The 18,189-nt window shown below is 36.5% G+C and overlaps 1 protein-coding gene across 4 annotated transcripts in view; it reads right to left on the reverse strand.

Annotated features, from left to right (window-relative positions):
• Nucleotides 1-18,189, reverse strand: part of LOC109546707 (zinc finger protein 91) — a 55,777-nt gene that overhangs the window by 27,647 nt on the left and 9,941 nt on the right. Inside the window, exon 1 of one of the 4 annotated variants that reach the window (XM_019917779.2) lies at nucleotides 16,882-17,048. The exons of 2 other annotated variants lie outside the window; for them this stretch is intronic. The gene's annotated coding sequence lies outside the window, so the exon portion shown is untranslated. Of the gene's footprint in view, nucleotides 1-15,411; nucleotides 15,431-16,881; nucleotides 17,049-18,189 lie in introns of those variants that run through there. One more of the 4 variants, XM_019917778.2, reaches the window with a different exon arrangement.

Consider the following 18,189-nt stretch of genomic DNA (forward strand, 5'->3'; position numbering starts at 1 on the left):
ACGTGAGGAAATTCTGTCTTTTTTAAAGACGAAATACCCAAAAAGAAGTTTGTAATAAAATAATTCTGGTTGGCGCACTTGAAAACTGAAGCTCTAGCAGCTAATTTAATATTTAGTTTCTTATTAACTCGTTTTTTCTGGACCCCGTAGGGGAACACCTTGTATAGTTTGATAAATTCTGCATTAAGGAAAAAGTTGGTTTCACGTCCTAAAAGCAAATTTCGAATGGAATAAAATATTAAACTATAATCTCTTTCGAGTTATAATCTGAAGTCGCCTTCTGTGTATGAAGACCCGGAAAATGTTAAACGTTGAATTAGCCGTTGTTTTGAAAAGAAAAAAAGTAGTCTGTAATACCACAGAAGCTACAGATCTCTAAAGAATAATAATAAGAATAATAAATAAGTACAAAAATTTGCAAGCGCTTCAGTTCTCAGATACAAAGTGCTGATTTTAGAATTTTTATTTTGTTTTTCCCTTCTGAATTTTCCACTTTCGAGATTTTTTTTTCATAATGTGGCAGTAGGTCGCTCAGGGTCCACATCATTCAATCGTCTAATCGGTTTTAAAAATGCACAAGGTGGTAATTTTCTTAGGGGTAATGCCCCCTTTTATCACCCAGAACTTTTTGGTAGTCCGCTACTGAAGTTTAGCGACATTTTGTAAACTTCTTCAATATGGAATTTTTCATTTTTTCTTGTCTGCCACCGTTTTCAGTTAATTTCTGATTAATAAAAAATCCAATCACGCATTATTTTCAGTCAGATTAGTAGGAAACTCAGGAGTAAACTCAAAGTAGGAAACTGATGTAGTTTTTCCATTTCCTGCGTCAGCGATTGAAAGAGCAAAATAAATAAGAACGTTTACTCTATTAGATCATAAATCAATAGCATTAATGCAAAGTATATATTACCTATATAAATGCATATTTTCAAATTGACGAATATTTTTATTCTATTTTCCGTATAAATTATGTTAATCCATCCATGGCCCTTTCGTTTCAAAGCTCAAGCCATTGTAAAATGAATTTGGAATGATTGAAAACGCAAGGCCGATTGCATAAACACTCATCTAAGTATATTCTAAGGCTTTCAATAGCAGCAACTTAATTGCGTCCAAAACACTGATAGCAGATACTTTAAGAAAACTGCGCAAATATAAAATTACTTGGGTAATTGATTGAAATAGGCAATTTTAGGGCGAAAGGACCAACAGGCGTTCTGTGTATTACGGACAAGTTCCGACTATTAAGTGCTTGCAGAAAGGCAGCAATTTTCAAAGAAAAGCTCATCAATCTGCTGCAATGGTTCACTAAAAATCACTCATCTGGGGCATGTAAATAGAATGAAGATTCTGTGTTTCTTAAAATGTACACCAGACCGAATAGAACGAGCTAAGAAACGCAGGTAGTTTACTAAAAATCCGAACTTTTTGAGCCACCCTATATAGATTTGGTTGAAAACCTTACGAGCAATTATTTACGGACGTGCACCGTGTAAATTACCAAAGACAATCAATTACAAGACCATTCCTTAAATGATTCATCCAGATCCACCCCTGCATCATTTCCATATCTCACTCGTACACACATCGCGGAATTCTTCAATGTTGGCATGAAATTTATTACGGCCTGACATTGCAATAATGAACAATCAGAGATTATATGCATATTAATTGAGCCAGAAAAAAATGATTCAATAGTGCAGAATAATTGCACCGATGCAGATTCGACATCAGAGCGATCCTAGACAGCAAAAAGGCGGCATCTGCATGAATCATTTAATTTTTTTTCGTTCTACGTCTCAATAATTCTGCAAATTGTTCGCGAAGACAATTTGCAAACAAACAAGCGTCATAGATAATCGTCATCAACGTAATTAGTTCGCAGGCCGATCCCCTGACTTATTTGCAGCAAAGCACAATACGCGCAAAGAGAAGCCAACAGTTAGCGAATCCTTGCCAAATCGGTTCACATGGAATGAAAGAGCATGTTTTCCGAGTTATATAGATATTGGCTTCGGGTTTTATGACGACAGTTCATGGGAAAACTGAAAATTTTATTCAGCGCTAAATAGGTGCATTTTCAACGACACTTCTCCATCAAACTTAAGTGATGTAAAATCGTACTTTTTATAGACTTTTGTAGGAATCATTGAGTTTCCAATTAATCATAGCAATCAATCAAAAACTCTCAAAAATATCCGCAAAAAAATCTTCCGCAACTTAATTTTTCTTAGATGGAATTCATCAAGGTTTTTGAGAATTTTATGAAAATGAGTTAAATGAGCGAACTGAAAAATTGTGAAAATATTACTTTTTTCTGGACTCTCTATCCGCAGCATTTTATGAAAATATCAAGTGAATAATCAAACTTTTTCAACTAATAAGCGCTCATACTTTATATTTACTTAACGGATTAACAGATGTTAATATTCGGAGATGATAGTCACAGATAAAATAGCAGAAAATTAAAAAAGTTCATTTGTCAATTTTTTAATTTAAAAACCCTCAAAAAACACCGCAAAAAATATTCCGCAGCAAGATTTTTTAAGATAAAATTCAACAAGATTTTAGGTATTTTTTGAAATTGAGTAAAATTGTGAAGCAAATATTATTTATTTTATTTGCTAGCCGCGTATCTGCCGCATTTTATAACTCCAATATTACCATTTGATACACCGTAGGGAAAACGTCATGTTACAAAAGATTCTGTTACATAAAATTCAACAATGTTTTTGAGAAAAAATGTCAAATTAATACTATTTTTCTTTGGTTTCAGTCCTTTAATCCATTACCATATAAGTAGTTGATTGATTTTTTTTGTTCAGGTCTTGTTAGCATTTTTATAGTATTAGTCTTTTCTGCCCAAAGCGGTAGTTTTTCACGGCCTCTGCTTGTTTTTCGGGCTTGTAAGTCGTCGTGGAAAATAATTTATTCCTGGTGAGACAAACTCACCAGGTTCAGTAGTATTTGTTTGCTGATAAAATTCATAGCAGATTTTCTGATCTCTCAGGATTACCATTATTCGGGATTTTAACGGTGATCTTCAGTTGCTCCAATTGTTGAAATTCTGCAAACTTTCCTCTTCTGAGCGAACAATTGAGGAAGCTACCCAACGTGTGTATTCCAGCTAATGGTTCCTAAACCGATTTTTCCTTGACAACTTTTGCGGTGTTTTCAAGCACGTTTCTGATCAGTTCCATTCACAGAACATTAGAGATTTCCAATAATTACTATCGAGCTGGAAAATGTCCTTGTTTGGCAAATTGGGTAGAGCAGTAACGAGCGAAGATCGTTCCTAACAATAGTCGATATATATTTCTATTTTAAGATTTCAGATGATCGTTACGTACGAAAGACTTGTAAAATTGTTCAGTGATCAAAATTAAATGGACGAATAGGCTCGGCTAGGCAACGAGGAAGATAATACAATTTTCAGGGCCAAATTCCGACACCATGTAATTATTTTTGTAATAAACAGATGCTCCGTTTAATGGTTTACAGTCGTTCACATTAATGCTAAATTCATTTGCTTTGGGGAAAAAGGAGGTGAAGAAAATCCATCACCTCGTTAGTATTCAAGCGAATGACTTTACATACATTATCGCCCTAGAAAGGAACAATACATATGTACGATTTATTCATAATTTCTTGCTAAACTAAATATGTATATCTTTTATTGGTGGTGGTCGTCTCAGTAACCTTCGATAGTTTTGTTTGTACAACGATGTTCTTTTACGTAATGCGAAGCATAATAAATGTTAATTATGTCTTTTTTGCATAATTAATGATAATAGTCGAGCGTTTATTGTGCAAAGTTTAAAGAAGCGACATTTATTACATCGGAGCCAAACGCATTGGAAATGGGCGGAAAGCAAAATTGCCTGATTTATTCCCTCGTGATTTCCAACAATTTCAACACGGACAAATAATAAATTTCCATATTTCATCTGGAAAAATATTATTAAAGCTGCAGTTTAAGGCCACAAATCCACATTATCGTGGTCTAATCTTTTTAATTATTTGCCTCAACAAGGACACTCTTCAACGATAAACAGACGTCCAGATATGTCTCATCTAGCCCGAAATAACACACGATTATTCATTTAATAAATACAGTCAAATGCGCGATGTAGATAAGACTGCTTTTCGTCACTTTTCACCTACAAGGATGGATGTGATGGCGGAAAAGGCCATTCCATATTAAACTCGTGAAGATTGGGTGGCAAACCATACGAAAAATTAAACGTGAACATTTTTTGCTAAATTAAACGCTTTTGAATCGGCTAGAACAATAGTGAATTACATAAATTTAACCAGATGATATTATCGGAGCTGATTGGGGCAAACAACGCTTATTCTTCGAAAACTTTTTCCAAAAAGTTATGACCTACTGCTCGAAAATCCTCAGTTGGCCAAGTGAACCATCAAATCAAGTGCACAGAACGATAAAATTCTGAATGAAATCGCATCATACATCCAGGGGGAAGAAACCAGGTAATCGCCGAAAGATTGCAGGGAATCGATACATCTGGATGTGTATGTTTGAGCCACGCTCGCTCCAAATATATCCAGCGGGGTCTCGGATGTAAAGATACTATTCAATTCCGAAGCACGCCCAGCTCTTCGATCTATTTTCATCTGGCTGGCCGGCTATCTTTTGGACTAAATAACGAAATCCTCAAGGTGCTTTTGTAACAACACGGATGCCAGGCTGCCTACCCACGGATTTAAATCGCGACGGAAGCAGAATTTGGCAACGATCTTGGGTAGAACGTATTATGCTCTTGGCGAAAAAAGACACAATCTTTTGCGTCGTAGATGCCACATACCTGACCCGGGAATCGAGCTCGAACAGCATGTGCAACTAACTATTTGGATCAGTCCGATCCTCATTATATGTGCACTCATTATCCCGGTATGTTTAGCTTTGCTAGGAGAGAAAATCCAGGAAATATACACATAGCGGGTTTACTAGGGCTTGTCGGAAGTATGTGGAAACAACAGTGGCTTTTTAATATCTTGAACATATTAAGAGATTTGGGCTTCGGATGTGAATGAGGTCAAGATTGGAAAAAACCCAAAAAGACAGAAATAAAACACAGAATACTGCAAAAAGTAACTAGCCAAGGCGTAGCAAGAAAGTAATTGGCCTACTACATAACAAGCTGCAAGCTTCGCATTTATTTAGTTCATTTTTTTATATTTGTATAAAACTCGGTGTTAGCGCATCCAGCGGTATATAAATAGGCCCTGTATATTGCCAATGTGTTTCTTGGCAAAGAGTTGATCATTTCTGTCGTCTTCACCGCATGCTTTCTTCAGTTGTGTTGCTGTTTGCATAATTTCTTCCTCAGCATTTAGATGGTCTTTGATAATTGATACACTCCCTGTGTCATCTTTCAGATGATTATAAGAGTCTTCAAAATGTGCTTCCGTCTTCTGACTTTTTGGGTGATGTGCCTTTGCATCCGCATTTCAGCTCTTCTTTCAATCTTCCTGTGTAAATTTCTGCCCTGTGCATTGCAAAGTTCTTCAATTTCTTCTTGAGCCACTCTTCTTTGGCTCTTTTTATCTCTATTTTATTCTCCTTGGTTACTATTTTCCATTATCTTTGTTTCGATATTTCTTTCTCCTGTTCATTAACCCGAAAATATTATTTGTCATCCACTATTGATTTTGCTGTCTCGGATTCTTTGGAATTCATGGCTCGATGTTTTACAACTTTTCCCGTGTCTTTACTGAATGGTTTCAGATTGATTTCGAATCTTTCATTTCAAACTCTTCACCAGAGCTCGAGGAATCAGAATAATAGCCAGTAGCTTACTTGCATGACAAAGATAAATTTGCAAACATTTAAGTTTCCTTACAACTACAGCGCAATTTGGAAGCAGAAACCACTCATCTTTTTATGGATGAAATATACGAATTTTGACCAAAAACGGAAAAAACTGAAAATATAAACTAAAACACTTCTTAAAATGGAAGAGTATAATTCAGCAAAATCAGGAATTTTTGATTCGATGTGAGGTCAAGAGTCAAAAGTCAATCAGCCGGAAATTAGCACACAATGAGTGGATAGACGATGTCGGTAGTCCGGTAACAAAATGTATCGGTGACATTCTTGCAACATTACCATAATTCGCTCTTTGATTGACTATGCAAAGACGGAAACAACGGCGATCGTTTTCCAAAATTGCCGACAACATAAATTCTTTTGTCTTTAATGCAAATGCGATAATGAATAATGAAAAAGTGAAACAGCCGATGTGTGTCAGATCAATAGAACAGTATCTGCTAGATAATGCCGATTTGATCGGATGAATGACGAAATAATGATACCGCCAGTTCGAACAAGAACACTTATAGGCTTTATGTAATCAAAGGTCGTCTCTCACCATATCAAACAGCGTTTTCAAGGTAGGTCAAAGATTAAGTGACCATAATTATTGTTGTCAACCTAAAGCTGATCTTGGTTGGCAACTGAAAGAAATTCGCAAAATAGAGATTTGTTAACCAGATGTAAAACGAGGAAATTTCCATTGCTGCATTCAGCTGCCAAAGAAACTGTTGCTGAAGTACACGTAAATCAGTATTATTTCGCATTCCAGTCACCATCAAAATAATTTGAAAATGTTATAAACATATCCGCACAAACATGCCTGAGTGAACCGAATCAAATTGCAATTCACCCATTAACTGCCAACTAATTCGTCACCTAAACACCACGATAAATACTCGAATAGTTTTCTTTCAGCTAGGAAAACAACATTTTTAATAGAAATCTGGAACAGTTCTCATCCGACTCATTTTATGGAGAACATATGTCAACGTTTCGACGTGGGGGAACTTTTAACAGGCAAAATTAGTAGTGAAGACCGCGCTCGTTCCAAGTACGGGTACTTGCAGAGGAACTTTGTCTATTATGTTCCTAATGGGACCCAGATAGCTAATCGGGTATTTTTGTCGGTCTTTGAGCTTCGCAAAAGATATTTCGAGGCTGAAACGGGGTCATAGGTTAAAGCAAATCGCGTGCAAGCTGAACGACTCGAATAGATGAAGAAAAATTACCATTCACTTATATGAGAACACAATTTTTAAATTTGCCAAACATCAATGCGTCGAATGCAGCAACAATGCAGCTTTCTCAGTTTCAAAAAAAACATGCATTGAACTGCATTTGTAAGCATTTCCTCGTTCTTAAGAGACAAATTCATAAATGTTCCTCGATCTTACAAACGATGATTCAAAAACCATTTATGACATAGTGAAATGGGGGGCGGCATCTGACATGAATGAATCATTTTTCGTCAAATGCTTCACCATCGGCAACAATTTATTTGCAAACACGATTAGATACTTAAGCGTTTTCGGTAGATTTAATGAAAATCGAATATGATTGCCCAACTTTTAGGATCGGTTCAAAGCATGAATGAACCACAGGATGTTTGACTTGGATTTATTAGAACTCTCAAACAGCTTAAATATTTGCCGATATTGTTCATGTTATGTGCACGCTTGTTTTTATTTTAATTTTTAAACTATTACGATAAATCAGCGGAAAAATCACTATGTTCGCTATAAGCGCGCTAATGAAGAACAACCTTCACATGTGGGTGACAACCAGCATCATCGATATTTAAAACAGATCAATAACTTCTTGATATTCCCAACCAATAATTGCCATAACAAATCTACTTATTGACCCCAAGATTAAGCTAATTCGTATTCACTAAGCGATACAAGCACACAAGTTCCACGCAGAAAACGAAAACGGATGCAATGGAAAATTCAATTAGGTACTATTTCGAAGAACAATCTTTAACTCTTTATTTGCCGATGTGATGACAGTGTTAATGGTTATGCAACCAAACCAGTTGCGCAAAGGATGTCCTGAAAGAACACTTAAAAACAAGAAGAACCGATTTATAGGTTTGAGAAGTGATGGAATTTCCCAAACATAATAAGTACTTAATATTAAAGTAATATAAATTCTTCTAGAATGGCTTGTATTAAATGTTCAATTTTTCCACGAATGCTTCTTGCGTTTGCTTCGAATAATATTTGTTTTGCGGGTTTTCTAAGAATAGGATAGAATATATTTTCTAAGAAAAAGAAGTTTTTTTTGAAGAGTTTTCTTCACATCTTCTAATGAACAGACAGTTTCCTAATGGTAAGTAGAAAATAATGATTTTTTGAAAAAACCGGACAATTTGTTTGTGATTTGAACATTTCCTCCAGCCACAGCCTCCGAAAAAATGGACAAAACGTAAGGAAAAGCAATTCTAAGGCTTTCAAAGAGTATAAGACCAATTTTTAATTTAAAGCTTCGAATAAAACATGCAGGGTGGGTTTGAGACGAGTAAGCATTTAAATAAACCGTAAAAAACCGAAATTCACCCACAAAGGCACAAATCAGCAAATCGCGTTTTGAATCAGCTAACCAACACTTTTAGACCAATTCATCAAGCTAGAAAAACATCATAAGTAATAGAAAACGTTAATTTTGCCTCGTTCAAAAGCTACCACAATTTACCTCAAATATTATGAAGCTTGTTGTTTGACCCACATCCTGAACGCACAAAGATCTTGCAAGATTTTGATCAAAAATTTTGCAAAAAAAATTTGTTGCTTTGAATAATTTCCAGTTCCGAAATCAGCGAAAAACCTCAACAAATCCACTTGTTTGTTTGCCATCTAGAACCAACACGACTTAAATCGTGTTGTTCTTAACATGATCGTCAATCGAAGGCGACGACAAATATTGATAAAAGATTCAAATGGTGCTAATGAAAAATGCCCTTGCTTCAACCCGAAGCAAACATTTGAAAATTATGCAACCGACCAGTTTTAAAAACTCATCATCGTGCAAGAATGGTAATTGGAGGATTAACATATTCCTATTATACTGATTAAATGCATTTCATAGAACAACTGCACAAGATGGCAACAATTATGTCCTGACCAAATCTCCTTTTGCTTCTCACTTTTATCCAGCCGTGTGTAGATGGTGGCTCTCAGATTACCACCTGCGGCTTCTTCAATTAGACATCTGTCACGTGAATCATTCCCTTATAAAGCCTTTAAAAAGCCTTCAAAGAAGACAAATACGATTCGTTACCTTTATGGAAGTATGTCGATGATTGCTTGCCGAAGACGTTCTTGGGCTTGAAGAATGAATCTTGCACAACACTACAAACGGATTAACGTATAAATGATGATCGTGAAGAATGACCTTCGCGACATTTTCATTATAACTGTTGCGAAACCAGGCGACATTCTTTGTTTTTAGACGAGTTGACTTGGATGGTCGCAATTGTCAAATATGAGTATAGGATGGAAGGAAAATGAATAAGCAACGTGTTAAAATTTGAAACAGCTTAATAAAACTTACTCCTAATTGTTAATCTGGCGTATTTTGTAAAATATTTACCTATTAGAACTTTTCGTCAAAGAACCGATCAGTTGAAGAGCAAAATGAATTAATCAACAATCAATATCAGTCAAGAGCTTCTCTGGAAATATTAAAGAGAGAGCGAAATGAGTAAAAACATTTAATCAACGCCTTTTATCGAATTATCAGCCTTAGAAATATTTCGGAAAAAGAGAGTTGGAAGCCTAATTTTAAGTAATTTTTTTCACTTTTCATCAGAATTCAAAGTTAGAAAAAGTATTTAATTAAGTCCCAATTCCCAAAAACGGAAAATTCTGTCTCCAGCATCTTCGGTTGAGCTATTGGAGCTTTTGAAAAATAATACTGTTGACTTGACTGAACCTGTTTTCAACTCGAACTCGCTGGAATTGGCTTTCTAACTAAAAAAACTAACCGAGAAAGACGCTCAGTCAAAGTGCGCATCATTCAAGTTATTCAAATACATATACGAACATTTGCATAGTCATAGTGAGAATAAATAATTCCCCACTTCATTAAAAAAAAGGATGCTTGCTTCCAGCTAAACTTTACCCTTGCATTTTCTACTAGGCAATTTCCTTTAATGTAAACTGTCGCGACCTTTCTGCGTTCTTACTTACACAAGTCCAATTCATTCTGACATTGAACGTGCAACTTTATAATCAGGTATTGTTCACTTTGCAATTTTGGAACTGCTAATAAAATGCTAAAGTCAATGCTGCGTTATTAGCGATGGATGGACTCGCATGATCCTCGTCATTTATTTATTTTTTGGTTCAGTTTACATCGCATTATCTTTAAGTATCAATTGGAAAGCTTGGAAAAGCTCCAAACAGATCACTGTCTACATAATGAATCACTTTCGAGAGCTTTATCGTGAGTGTAGTCTGCTTTGAGGCGTTTCTGCATCTTCATCTGCCTTTGATTAAAGGAGAAGCTAATCAACACGGCTGTGCAAACACTCTCGGCGAAAATAAGAAAATAATGTTGAAGCACAATTGTCAAAACTACGAGTTTTTTTTAAATTTATAAACGTATTTTTTATCAACAACAATCAAAAAGTTATGCAGTAACAACCATTTGAACAGATATATTTTAGTTAAACTGAAATGTTGAAGTGAGACAGGAAAGTGGCGTAAAATTTTCTCAAAATTGCATGTTATTCCAGGTAAACTGAAGGCATTCAAACGTTTCTTTCTGACATAATAAATATTGCAGGAATTCAGTTGCCAGAAGTAAAAATCTATTTTTCTTCTTCAGCTGCTAAGCCGTTGAAAAAAACTTGTTGGAATGGTGCTTTAATAACATATCCCGCTGCTGCAGAAGAGCTTTTATATTTTTCTGAAAAGTTCAGTCTTTTTAAGGGCGGCGAATTAGTCCAAAAATAAAACAGCAAACCATCTCAAATGACCAAAAATTATTCTTCAAAATCTTCCGCTGCTGCCGCAGAACTTTCTATATTTTTTTTGAAAAGTTCTATTTTTAAAGACCGTAATTTCAAAGATATACATTTAAATAAATAAAAAAAATATCGAATCATCTTCAGCTCCCCTTTTATTTGAGCTGTTGTTCCTAAAATTCCAATTGCAAAAGTTAATTTTCGATTTCTAGCCGTCAAAAAAACCTGTTGGAATGTTACTGTAATAAAGAAAATATCACTCTGATGCTCAGACTTTCCTACGTGTGTAAAGTTCTTTTTTTTAAATCAGTCATAAAAATAAAACCGCAAACCTTCTCAAATGACAAAAAATCGTTGTTCATGTTTTATGTATTCATATAACTATGCGAAATTCGAAAAAAATCTCCCAAAGATACTTCGCTTCCCTTTTATTCGAGCTGTTTTTTTCTTAAGATCCCTCTGGTCCCCTTTTCATCATGTAAACATTGCCAAGCATAATTAATTTGCGATTAAATCCGTAAATAACAATTAAGCGAGCTAAAAACCCGTTTCCTGGCGGCTATAAAACGAAAGCAAGATCTACTAACACACATTTCGAGCTGGCGTTGAGGCCGTTACAACTTCGTCCTCACTTTCTTCGGAATGTTGTTTCGTTACGTGATTCGTCACTTTTGTTTTCATTCATTTTTCCATAACGGTCATTCATTATATTATTCGACCACAATTTGTTTGTTCGCCTTGATTGTTTATTGTTTTCGATTCGCATTAACATTATACGTCTGTTTCGATGTGGTATTTCAAGTATTTGCTCAAATTGTCTGAGTTGACCAACCAGTTATTTGCTATTGATTAGTGCCTAAAAGGTCTAAATGGTCCCGAACTGCTTGATCAATCAAAGAAATAAATAGAGAAGTAAAACAAAAAATAATAATTTTTGAGACTAAGTAGTGCGTTGAATCTTTCGTGAAAAAGTGTTTACAAAAGCGTTTTGTTGACTGTAAAAGTTGCCAGAAAACACTGATTAGATCTGCAGAAGGAAGTATAAAGTCTAAACCAGGCAACGCCTGCACATTAGGTTAATAAGAGAATGACACAGAAATGAGTCATGTCGGTTGCTCCCAATCCTAATCGCTCATCATCCTCGGATGGCCGCCCCATATCCTCTGGCAACTTCCTCCTATATACCTAAGGCTCGGTTCACAACACGTACGGCTTGCAGACATTTACGAACAAAGATAAAATTAGGCTCATGAAGAATTATCAAAGGAAGTTAATTGAATCAAGAACACAGAAGCGGCGGCACAGAACACAGCAGACAATGAAGTGATGAATTCTTCAGTAACTTTAAATGCCCTGCAAGAACTTGCTCAATTGGATTTTTTCCAATGAAAATTGCTGGAAACAGCAAACCTCCCTCGCATCTCAGATAAACCCTTTCATTTTCTTGGTAGAAAATACTATCAGATAAGCTTATTTAACCCTGTGCTGATAATGGGGAATTAAGAGCGATTACTATGAATTTTTTCTGTGCACAGGCACGCCTATGACCAGCAGTGTAAATCCGGCATTACGAAGACATTCAATGCCTAAAGACCTCGGGTTCGTTCGCATGGGGTCAAATGATCTAATTTCTTCTTCAGGCCACTCTTTTGTACGATATGCTCTTTATGTTCCATGCATGAATGTGCGCTTATCGATGTGCTGACACGGCGCTTTTGGATTCAAGATTCAAGTTGGCAGTGCGTCTCACCGAAGAAAAGCAGACGATGACCGAATCACACTCAGGAGCACATGAACTCGTTGAATGATAATTTAATAAGCAAATAAAAGCGCTTTTGGGTCTTGCCAAATGTGCCAATTTACTAGAGTAAAGTCTGTGAAAAAGGGAAAAAACAAGCAAGCTAAGAATATTAATTTACAGAAAACTGAAGTCCTTAAAAACACTCTCAACACAGTGAATCTATGCTATGATCTCTCGAGATTATTTAATTGTAATCCATGATCTAAAAAAAGCGATTGTTCTTTCAAATTCGAAATACAAATTGGCTCAACATTACCGTGCGTATATCTTTTGGCAAGCTACTAAGTCTTCGTGTGTATGTCGAATGGGCCAAGGAAGAAAAACAAGCATTAGCTAAAAATAGACAATGCGTTTAAAATTCGGCCTCAAGGTAGGAATTTCATGCTGTTGGCTTCAAAAAGTTTTGCAGTAATTTTGATGTTAAACAGTTCTGGACTGCAGGATGTTTATTTCAATCAAAACAACGTTTTGGGCGCACTTAGTGCAACAGCAATTAGATCTTGATATGTGCGCCGTTCGTGTTTTCTAATATTGAAGTCTTGTAAGATTACTGATCGAAATGATATGTAATTATACGAGAGGAAACGTATTATCGTCGGAGCCTAAAGTGGACATCAGAGTCCATTTACGTACGTCCAAAGGATGTGGTCAAGGCTCTAACGGATGACACTTTGAACACAAACGATTTAGATTAAATATATTGACATATTTTAAAAGGGCATCGGATAAATCGAGGCAACTTTCCAGAACCAAGAAGCGACATTGTAAGCGCAGCAAACTCATAAACAGAATATTTAATCGACATTCTAACTAATATAAACAAATTAATTCAGATTTATTAGTAATAACATTGGATTTTAGCCAAGTTTGGTAAGATAATGTCAGAATGGTGATTGAAGGAGATGTCGCTGAAAACCCAATTAGTCTGTTCGCAAATTAATAAAATTGCCCAAGAATCATAAGAAAAAGGCGAACATAAGTTCAATAACCATTGGAAACGTGAATGATTGCGATAAGAAGCCCCACATGGACTCAAATGCAAAATATTAATGGGTTATAGTTCATGTAGAATTAAAAAATCATCAAAAACAACCAGTTTAACTGCTCCGCACTTAACTGATTCCAATGGAGTTGAACCGAGAGTCACATTAAGGACAGCGCTAGTGTAGATTAGGCCTTACTAATTACCTACGTTTGGTTTAAATGTTTGTGGTCCATACTGTTGTTCTGGTGTTTTATCATCTTTTGTACAGAAAAACAAATACAGTTTGTAGGCAGAGTCGAATAAGAATCAAATCATCACTCTAATATCCTTCGATGACCTTTGAGTCCTGTCTAAAAATGAACCTCGTAGGCGGAAAAGAATTTCGAACCGACAATGACACGGGAACGAGGCAGCAGAACGAGGATGGGCAGGCAAAAAGCATCAGCGATCCACTCTGCCATGGGATTATGCAATTGCTTTAGTTCGTGCTTTATTTGCTTTACTTGTTCAATAGTACGTAGTCAAAGTCACAGTTTTCAGCATTTTATGCAACTTTTTCAACAAAGTTCAAGTTGAAGTACGCAAAACTAAGTAAAAAGTATAAAACTGTTAAAGATTTACTTTAAAACTTGATTCAGTTTTGAAAAGAAACACGATAAATACATTTTGAATATGGATAGAAAGCGGACCCAAAGGAAAAATCATCTATAACTTCACAAATCTAGATTAATCCCAACATTGTTTCCAAAACCAAAACAAAAACACCAACAAAACTTTAAAAAATTAAACAATATCCTAATAAAACAATATTCTTATCCAAAGTGACCGATCTAAATGGTACTTTGGACTTACAATCAAACGCCTAGCTTACTGTCCATAAACCAACTTCCTTCCCAAATTGCAACACATGCATGTATTTAGCACAAATACATGCGATAATTTTGGGTAGATAAGACAGTTGCATTTAAAACTAACCAAGAGGGAAGACAACAAAAGACTACTTATCTCGGGTAATTCAAAGTCAGGCCAACTTTATTCAGCATCTGTTAAAGAAAGTGTCAAGGGTGTCTTATGAATTCCCGTAAATAACTAAAGCCGTTCAACAGGTTAACGACTACGTAAAGTATGTATAGTCCGTACCAAGCTATTTGACAGTGACGTCATTACTTGAGACGCCATGTTGAAATTGGGTTGAAATTAATATTCAAATTAACTGTGAGCGTTAAAGTGTTATTTTGGTGGAAAACTTGCAGTCAAATTATGAAGAAAATAGAAGAAAAAATTGAGGAACCGATACAACATCTTAATGATGGTAAAAATTTGAGCAAAATTAACCGTTGTTTGCCCTTCAAATATTGCTTAGGCATTTTCTATCCCATCTCATTTCCGAAAATAACACACATACAAATTGAAAATGTATCGGTAAATTGAAATAATAACAGACAAATTCACAGAAACGGCCAGCACTCGCCAAGAAACTAAATCAGTCATTTTAATATTCTTCCCAACTTCTGCGAATTGTAACAATTTGATCAAAGAACAATTATTGCGGCACTGCTAATAAGCTTGGAACAGACTATACCTTATTAACTCTGGTATGTCTTCATGCTCATGTGGAAATACCAAAATTGGGTTACCTTATCTTCTGATAAGGCTTGAAGAAAACTGTAACGAGGTTGTGAAATGTTGGCACATAACGACAAAGAGTAACAATTACCTGATTATCCTATTGATGACAATTTGAAGAAAAAAAACTAGGCGTTTACTGCGTTTTACTGCCAATAGAAGGAATAAATCAAGACATAGAAACTCACCATATTGGCTGACCGGTTTGAAGACACTGTCACGACTGCGGAAGACTGTTCGGATGGAATTCGAAGACGTGCTAGCACATCAACCAGATAAAAGAACATCAGACAAATATGACGAAGAAAAAGTGTTTATCTTATCTTATCGGTTAAACCAGTACCTTACATGTCAATTCGAATTTGATCTTGCAGAGGTCGATAAGGTTTCGACTGTTGGGATTGATATTTGCTGAAGAAGCGGAGGATTCTTGCAAGATATTACTTATATAAAGTAGCCGAAGACGATTTAAAATAAACCTGCTGTTGGGACAAATTGATCAGGAAAAGATCAAGCCAGAAAATTTGCTAATAAGCAACTAATAATGATTTTGGTGTTTTTTTCACCAAGTTTCTTGTTTGATTCAGAAAAACAATGCAAAAATCATATAACGGGACTGAAATGTTAGTGGCAAAGCCCTAAATGATCCAGTTCGTGATTCATGTGCAAGAAGTGCTTCTTCAAATCGAGCTGGTGAACTGAAAAAGACAACAAGAAGAGACTGATTATTATTTTCAATAATTGACCCTGTAGGGCATTTGGTTAATCTGCAGTAATTTCTTTTACTCCTGAGGGATTACCCCATAAAAAGATGGGGGCAAATTTTGATTCACCCTGTATATTTGTTCAACGTTGCCATCTGGATTCTATCAAAGAGCGACGTTTAACAGTTAAGTAGGCCGGTTTCGGGCTATTTAAATCATCATCAGAGTTAACGGTGCATGGTTTGTGAGTTCAAGCACATTCTCAAAAATTACCAGAAAATCAAAGTCAATTTAAGATATAAATTGTTCAAAAATCGCAGCAATCCAGGAAAGGTTAATCCACTTGATTGAATCCTGATTGGAAACGCTTCATTGATTGGGGCCAAACCATGAAACTATTGAAACTCATCAAAGAAACGGGCGTGATTATTTAAAATATTTTTCCAGAAAAAAATGTTCTTCGGGCAAAGAATAGGCACGTTTCGGACTATTGAGATCTTCATCAGAACTAATGTGCAGACTTTGCAAGCTGTAGCATGCGATTTTCAGAAATTAACCGAAGGGCACAGTTGATTTAACGTATAAATTGTCGAAAAATCGCAGCAATCCAGGAAAGGTTAATCCACTTGGTTGAATCCTGATTGGAAACGCTTCATTGACTGGGGCCAAATTATGAAACTATTGAAACTTTCCAAGAAACTGGCGTAATCATTTAAAACATTTTCCCAACGAGGACATTGTCTTTCTGGCAAAGATTGCTGTCGTAAGAGCGTTGTCATCCCCTCCTCTAAGCTGGAAAAACACCCTAAAGAAACCACGTGGTGCAAGTGAAACGGTGAAAAGTATCGATGCTGGTTGGGCTAGGAGAGTCAACACATCGTTAACCACGTGTTGTGTGCAGATGTAGTAATGATTAGACTACATAAGCTCTTGTTCTATTATCGCTGAATATACCTCGTTATCGTTGGTCTGGATGTCGCAACTCGACGACGACGTCGCGTCGTCCTCGTCGGGCTTTGGCAGGAGCGGGTGGTGCGTCAGCAGCAGGGCGTCGAAGTCGCGCGCATATTTCAAATACTAAACAAACACCAAGAGGAAGACGTGTTATCCGTCGACCGGCCCAAGGAATACTGCCCGCCTGCAGACTACAGAACGGTTGCCTGGGCGGCCAGCAAAGTGCCCCGAGACCCATCTTCAGCCTTAACAGCGCCCTTCTTGCTCTTCGCCGCCTGGCAAGCGCCGAGGGGTCGCAGGGACGCTGACAAAGCGAAAGCAGGCAATCGATGATGGTCTCGAGGGTGAGTTAACACCGGCTTTGTACCAGCCTGTACGTTGGCGGAGCCCCCATCATGGATCCGCAGCGCGATCCACGGGCAGGAAATCGTTCCCTAATGGAGCGCCACCAGAAGAACCAACTGTCCGATTGTTGAGCCGAAGGCAATCGCGAGATGGGAACCAGAAATGCAAATTGCAGAAGAACTGCCAGCCATTTTAATTCATGCTACCAGGATAATGAAGCAATTCTGCAAATGCCAAGGATGGCACTCATACCTTTTCCCCGTCTAACGCATTGCAACAGTTTTTTCCTACGAAAGTGTGTTTCCGAATTTCTTAATGAGTTGCAAAAGTGTTTTTCATGAAGTGAAGTTTTTCTGGGTTTCGCTTCTAACGTTGCAAAAAACTATTGCATTACAACAGTTTTTTTACGAAAATGTGCCGAATTTCCTAATCATCTGCAGTAAGACGCAAAATTCAAGTGTTTTCTTCATGAGATCAAGTTTTTTCCTTTCGGAAACGAAGCCCAATAGCTGGATTTCGCTTCTGATGTTGCAAAACAATATCTTGCCACAAAACAGCTTTTTACGAAAATGTGTTCGAATTTCTCAGCAAACGCGAAAAAGAGTTCTTATAAAATTAAGTTTTATGAAAGCTTTTCGCAACCTTAACAATTGCGTTTCGCTTCTGATGTAAGACTGGTCTGTCCATCGAGCGATTTTCGGGTACGTTAAATGCCTAAGTAACATTATGACGGCGAACAACAGTTCGTTTTGCTCATATGTTCTGCTATATAATGGATGGAAAATGTCCTTTTTGTCAAATAATTGGCCGTTAATTAAGAACGAAAAACTACACATCTATCATATTGATATTCACTAGATAGCAGATGATCTATTTAGCATGAGTGATGGAACGGTGTTGGCAAATTTTTATCTTCCAAGAACACTGTCGTGCGAACAATGACCACTCATCATTATCTTTTTC

This window comes from Dendroctonus ponderosae, unplaced genomic scaffold (genome assembly GCF_020466585.1).
Source record: "Dendroctonus ponderosae isolate FM_Combo_2020 unplaced genomic scaffold, Dpon_F_20191213v2 Dpon_F_20191213_3, whole genome shotgun sequence".
Classification (NCBI taxonomy): Eukaryota; Metazoa; Arthropoda; class Insecta; order Coleoptera; family Curculionidae; genus Dendroctonus; species Dendroctonus ponderosae.